This window comes from Anomalospiza imberbis, chromosome 12 (genome assembly GCF_031753505.1).
Source record: "Anomalospiza imberbis isolate Cuckoo-Finch-1a 21T00152 chromosome 12, ASM3175350v1, whole genome shotgun sequence".
Classification (NCBI taxonomy): Eukaryota; Metazoa; Chordata; class Aves; order Passeriformes; family Viduidae; genus Anomalospiza; species Anomalospiza imberbis.
The window spans coordinates 19058690-19065909 of NC_089692.1; positions in this window are offsets into that span (position 1 = coordinate 19058690).

A 7220-nucleotide genomic window follows, 5' to 3' on the forward strand; every position below is an offset into this window, starting at 1 on the left:
ATATTAAGGCTTTGTCTGTAATGCTGTAATTCCACCTCTCCTCCCCGAGCCCTCTCCAATGGGAAACAACCCCGCCGCAGGCAGGGAAGCACTGGGGAAAGGAGGGAACTCGTGCCCAGCGGGAGGAGCTGATATCCCGCCCCAAAAGGCTTAAAGGAAAGCGTTAAATCTGCTGCCAGCCCAGCGAGGAGCCACTCTGGCTGTTTGTGTTGCTGCTCCAGCGCCTCCATCCATCCATCCATCCATCCATCCATCCATCCATCCATCCATCCCTCCCTCCCTCTGTCCATCCATCCATCCCTCCATCCATCCCTCTGTCCATCCGTCCCTCCATCCATCCTTCCATCATCCATCCCTCCATCCATTATCCATCCATCCATCCCTCTGTCCATCCATCCATCCATCCAACATCCATCCATCCCTCCGTCCATCCATCCATCCATCCATCCATCCATCCATCCATCCCTCCGTCCGTCCATCCATCCATCCATCCATCCATCCATCCCTCCGTCCATCCATCCATCCATCCATCCATCCCAGGGGATGCTCCAGCTGGAATAACCGGGGTGAGGGGGGCTCACCCTGCTCTGCCCGCCTGGGAGCAGCACAGCCCGGCCGGGCAGAGCCACCACCGCGGCTGGGCGGCCGAGCATCGCTCCCCAGGGAAGCCCAAAGCACTCGGATCCCTCTCCCAAGGTCGCATTCCCCGGTGCCGGGTCAGCGCGTCCCAGCGCTGCTCCGCAGAGCTTTGTGCCGCTGCGGAGGAAGAAACGGGCTGTGCCCGAAGGCCTCGCTGTGCAATTAGAGAAAACAAAGAGCGAGAAGGGAATTGTGCGCCCAGCACAACAGGGGCCGGGATGCAGCTCCTGCTTCCTGGCTCCCAGCCGTGGTATTTTCCCATCGCTGCCGTAGCCGCTTGTTTTGGAGAGGAGAAGGTTTCCCCTCCAGCTGCCCCCGTGCCCAGCACAGGGACAATTTGGCATGTTCTCCCTAGAAAAAAAATAGCAGCGGCCAGGACGTGGTCAGGGGTGAAACAAGCACGTTGTCCATGTGGGAATCTTTGGGAAGGGTCCCAAGCAAAGCCAAATTTTCCCTTCATTGCAAAAATGCTTGCAAAGGAGCACGAGTAATATCCAAGTGTTTTCCAGAGCGGCAGAAAATTAAATTTCCATGTTATTTATCCAAGAACTCCTAAATGGAGCGGATCCCCCCAGCTCATCACTCACCAGCATCCCCTCGTTTGATTTTAATTAGCAGGAGCACGCAGGGGCCGAGCCAGGCAGGTAACGGAGCTCGGGATCACGGGCGATCAGGAAAACCACCCCGACAGGCTGGGAGCAGCGCTGGGATGAAGGCACCGGAGCAGGGAACAAGGGGACACTCGCTCTGAGGGCTTGGGGGTGATGGAAACCAGGATTGAGGGACTGGGGTCACACGAGGCTCCGTGGGAAGAGCCGGGACTGCAGCTCTGGGTGGGTGGCATGTCCCAGGGCAGGAATAATTTGGGTTCCTGGAGGTGAGGAGTGGGATGACAAGGTGACAGAGACACTTCTCCCAGGGAGAAGTGACCCATGGAGGGAAATGCTTCCAAGAGAGGTAAGATATGAAGGGAGAGAGCGAGGGGAGGGAATGTGGGGTTGTCCTTCAGGTACTGGAGATGAATGATGGGAGCTGGCTCACTTGGGATCAGCTGGAGAGGGGTGGGATGTGGGACAGTGGGTTGCTGGGGGAGCAGGGAAGGAGGGGCTGAGTCCCACAGGGGTGTCCCAGGGGTCCCAAGTGCCACAGGTACCTTCAGGGGTCCCAGTTTCTGCAGCTGGAGTGACCCAAGAGCCTCAGGGTGCAGCATTTCACACGTCTGTGTGGCCCCCAGTCCCATGAGTGTCCACGTGGATCCTGATCCCATGAGTGTCCATGTCCACCCGGATCCCAGTCCCATAAATGTCAGTGTCCATTTGATCCCGATCTCACGAGTGCCCGTGTGGATCTCGGTCCCACAAGTGTCAGTGTCCATGGGAATCCCTGCCTGACACATGGTCATATATCCACGTGGATCCCAATCCCACGAGTGTCCATGTAGATCCTAATCCCATGAATGTCCATATCTGTGTCCGTGCAGATCGCAATCCCACGAGTGTCCATCCCCGTGTCCATATGGATCCCAATCCCACGAGTGTCCATGTCCATCTCCGTGTCCATATGGATCCCGATCCCACGAGTGTCCGTGTCCACACAGATCCCGATCCCACGAGTGTCCGTGTCCATCTCCATCTCCGTGTCCATATGGATCCCGATCCCACGAGTGTCCATGTCCATATGGATCCCAATCCCACGAGTGTCCATGTCCATCTCCATCTCCGTGTCCATATGGATCCCGATCCCACGAGTGTCCATGTCCACACAGATCCCGATCCCACGAGTGTCCGTGTCCATCTCCATCTCCATGTCCCTGCAGATCCCGATCCCACGAGTGTCCATGTCCACACAGATCCCGATCCCACGAGTGTCCGTGTCCATCTCCATCTCCGTGTCCATATGGATCCCGATCCCACAAGTGTCCATGTCCATATGGATCCCAATCCCACGAGTGTCCGTGTCCATCTCCATCTCCATGTCCCTGCAGATCCCAATCCCACGAGTGTCCGTGTCCACACAGATCCCGATCCCACGAGTGTCCGTGTCCATCTCCATCTCCATGTCCCTGCAGATCCCGATCCCACGAGTGTCCATGTCCACACAGATCCCGATCCCACGAGTGTCCGTGTCCATCTCCATCTCCGTGTCCATATGGATCCCGATCCCACAAGTGTCCATGTCCATATGGATCCCAATCCCACGAGTGTCCGTGTCCATCTCCATCTCCATGTCCCTGCAGATCCCAATCCCACGAGTGTCCGTGTCCACACAGATCCCGATCCCACGAGTGTCCGTGTCCATCTCCATCTCCATGTCCCTGCAGATCCCGATCCCACGAGTGTCCATGTCCACACAGATCCCGATCCCACGAGTGTCCGTGTCCGGTCTCCAGGCGCCCCCTGGCGGACACGGCGCGGCCCAGCCTCGCCCGGCAGCGGCTGCTCGGGGAGAATCCCAGGGGATTGAACCCACGGGATTGAACCCACGGGATTGAACCCCACGGGATTGAACCCCACGGGATTGAACAGACGGGATTGAACCCCGAGGGACTGAACCCATGGGACTGAACCCACGGGATTTAACCCCACGGGATTGAACCCACGGGATTGAACCCACGGGATTGAACCCACGGGATTGAACCGCACGGGATTGAACACACGGGACTGAACCCACGGGACTGAACCCCACGGGACTGAACCCACAGGATTGAACCCCACGGGATTGAACCCACGGGATTGAACCCCACGGGACTGAACCCACGGGACTGAACCCCGAGGGATTGAACCCACGGGATTGAACCCATGGGACTGAACCCACGGGACTGAACCCCCCGGATTGAACCCCCCGGATTGAACCCCCGGGATTGAAGCCACGGGACTGAACCCGCGGGATTGAACCCCGAGGGACTGAACCCATGGGATTGAACCCACGGGATTGAACCCATGGGATTGAACCCCGAGGGACTGAACCCGCGGGATTTAACCCCGAGGGACTGAACCCACGGGATTGAACCCACGGGATTGAACCCACGGGACTGAACCCGCGGGATTGAACCCCGAGGGACTGAACCCATGGGATTGAACCCCACGGGATTGAACCCCAAGGGATTGAACCCCGAGGGACTGAACCCCTGGGATTGAACCCACGGGATTGAACCCCGAGGGACTGAACCCACGGGATTGAACCCCGAGGGATTGAACCCCATGGGGGCTCTGAAGGGACAAGGTGACATTAAACCAGGAGCAGAGCCCATCACCCACAGAGGTTAAGCACAGCTGGGTCGTGGCACTGGGCAAGGAAAGGAGTGACAGCTCTGAGGAGCTACAGAAGGAGCTCAGGAGGCTTTAGTTAGCCATTCATGAACCTTCTCCACCGGGAGGAAGATAAGGAAATTCCTGCTGGGAGCTGGGATGATGAGTGGAACGCACCAGTTTGCTCACCCTCCTGCCGGTGATGCACTGGGATGGTGCAGAGGGGAGGGCAGAACCCAGCATGGACAGCCCAACTTTCCTCCTCTTTATGTGCCTCCAAAAGTCTTGGAAGCTGGGAAATGCCAGCTCTTGGGCCACAGAGCAAGGTGGGGAGAAAGGCAGAGGGAATGGCAGGGCCTGAAGCTGCCACAGCCCATCCTTCCCCCAGGCTCCAGCTTGGGCTGCCACTGGGAAGTGATTTCAGGCTCATATTTGGGGAATTTATTTAAGAATGGAGACCCACCCTTACTTTTATTTAAGAATGGAACCCCACCGCCCTTCCTGTCTGGAAGCAAAAGCTTTGTGGGTTTTAGGAAGAAGCCAGGTAGGAAGAGGCAGGAACACTGTGCAGGAATGCTGGGGCCTTTTTGGTGGAGCAGAGACCAAGACCCAGCGCAGACAATGTCCCCAAACCAGTGTGGGACGTGCCTGTCCTGCCAGAGAGGGAATAATCCACCCCTGCACCGCCTCAGTTTCTGAACCAGCAGCTCTGGGACAGCCCTGTTCCACACTGAGCAGCCCTGAGAGTCAGGACTTGTCCCTCCAGCAGATGGAAAAATCAGTTTATCCATCACTGAGCTGGGAGGAGGAAGCCACCTGGCCGGGAACATCTCTGCCAGGTCTCAGGGAGCTCCTCTCCCCTTGGCCAGGGGTTGTAGCAGAGGAGCTCAGCCCTTCACACCCCCAGCTCCCTTGGAAGGAGAGGAAGGCTCCCAGTCCAGCTCTTGGGAGTGGCTGGGGCTGGGGTTCAGCAATGCTGCCTCCTGAGAAACCACATTTGTGCTCCTCCAAGGCCAAACGTGTGGCAGGAGTCACTGAAGTTGTGTTTTACTCTTGAGGATTGAACACTCAAAGGGGCCCGCAGCACCACAGAATCACTGCATGGGATGAGGGGAAGGCATTGGTGATGTAAAACATACCTAATTTTTTATGTTTTATATAATTTTATATCTGGAAATATCTAGAAATATAGAAAACATAAAAAAATACAGAAAACATATAAAAATATAGAAAAATATGTTATTAAAACTATATGATATACCCCCCTCATGGGATGAGGGGAAGGCATTGGTGATATAAAACATATCTAATTTTTTGTGTTTTATATAATTTTATAAGATATCTGGAAATATCTAGAAATATAGAAAACATAGAAAAATATAGAAAACATAGAAAAATATAGAAAACATAGAAAAATATAGGAAAATGAAAAACAGAAAACATAGAAAAACAGAAAACCATCTAGAAAACCATCTAGAAAAACAGGTTATTAAAATTATATTAGAACTATATTAAAACAATATTAAAACTGGGAAATGGAAGGTGCCAGACATTCAGAGGACAGCACTGGGGAGCTGTAACAGAGCACTCCAGCCTGGATTACCACCAGCAACTGAAGCAGAGCCATTCCCAGATCAGGAGTTCATGGCTGAACTTGGGGAGTTCAGAGCTCCACAGCCAGGGTTTGCTCTCAAAAACAATCAGCTGCCAAGGATCTTACCAGCAAAACTGGGCTGCAAAACTCAGAGCACGACATTCCCTCCAGGAAAGGCAGGACAGGGAACACAGGGCTGGCACAGGACCTGCAGCAGCAGGAGGAGAAGCTCCTCGGTGGCAGCTGAGCTCATGGCACAAGTTCTCCCATTTCCACAGAATCCCTTGGGAAAGCAGTGCAGAGCTGGAGTGGGTGTGAATCTGAAGTGTAGGAAACCCAGACAACTCTCAGTCTGATCCCACAGAGAAGGGGCTGACACCATCACCTCCCCCTCCTCATCCCTCGTGCTGGTTTGGTGCCAGCCGATCCCTTTCAGACCATGTGGAAAGAATGGGAAAAAAATACCCAGGATTACCTCAGGCTTCCTTTCAGACAGAGAAATCTGGGCTGGGAGGGCAGGGAGGGCTTGTCAGGGCTCAGGGTGCCAGCTCTGCCAGGCCAAATCTGCTGTGGGAGGGAGCCAGGCACCACGGGCACCCCAGGGGAGATGCAGGGGGAGAGAGCAGAAAACAGGGATAGGGCAAGAATTGGGATTTCACAGCATGAGGTGTGGGATGTGTGTCTGACATCTTCAGGAAATCAGAATTGCTCACCAAATACCCAAACAAGGGAATTTTTTTTCCCTATCCCACGTTGGAAGACAGGCAGCTGCACGTCAGGAGGGTGGAACAACATTTTCCTTTGGGACAAGGGGAGGGAAAAAAAAGGAAGCAAACAGAACTAAGTTCACAAAACTTTGCTTTTTATTATTTGAAATTGGAAAAGGCTCCTTGGGTAACAATGATCAGGTGTAAAAGTAACACACAGGGCTTGCTCAGCTTTCCAAAACCTGGGGTGAAGTAGGCCAGGTGTTGATTTTATACATCCCATTCCTCTCAAAGCCACCAAGAAAAGAACAGGCAAACCCCCAGCCCTTGGACAGGTGAGGTGGCTAAAATGCAACTTATCGTGTTCCACATGGATATTTGTGGTGGTGGATGTCCAATGGTTTCCTACCACTGCCCTCTGTACAAAGCAGGGATTTATGTTTCACCTTCATTTTTAATACTTTTTATAATAAAGAGACTTATCCACACTCAAAACCTACAGGAAATGCCCAGATCAATCCATCAGTGTCATGTTAAAGTGGTGAGTGCAAAATACACATGGGAACGGGGAAGGGGGAGTAATCAACGACAAAACAAAAGTGCAGATTGCTTTAATTAAGCTAATGAACACAGTCGAGCCAAGTGCTCTTTGCCTCAGAAGTTCCAAGGACTGCAATCCAAACAAAAACCAGAACCACACATTTGAGTTCAGCACACAAAAGCACCCAAAGCTCAGTGGCACTCACAGTTTGGTACCTCTCTCTTCCACTCCACATCCCAGATAATTCACTGTCCCACTGGTAAGGGCAGCAGGAGCCTTTGGCAGCTGAACAGCACAGAGGATTAGTGGCCAGCTACAAGACAGAGTTAACACGTTATCATTCCCTAAACTAGCAAGTTGAGCCTAAACAACCCATTTCCACACAACACCCAACACTCCCATCAAGTCCCACTAGGTTTAAATTAATAAAAAGCCAAGAAAAAGTCAACCTTGTTGAAAACAATGAGCCAGCTGTGGCTTGGGCTTTTCCA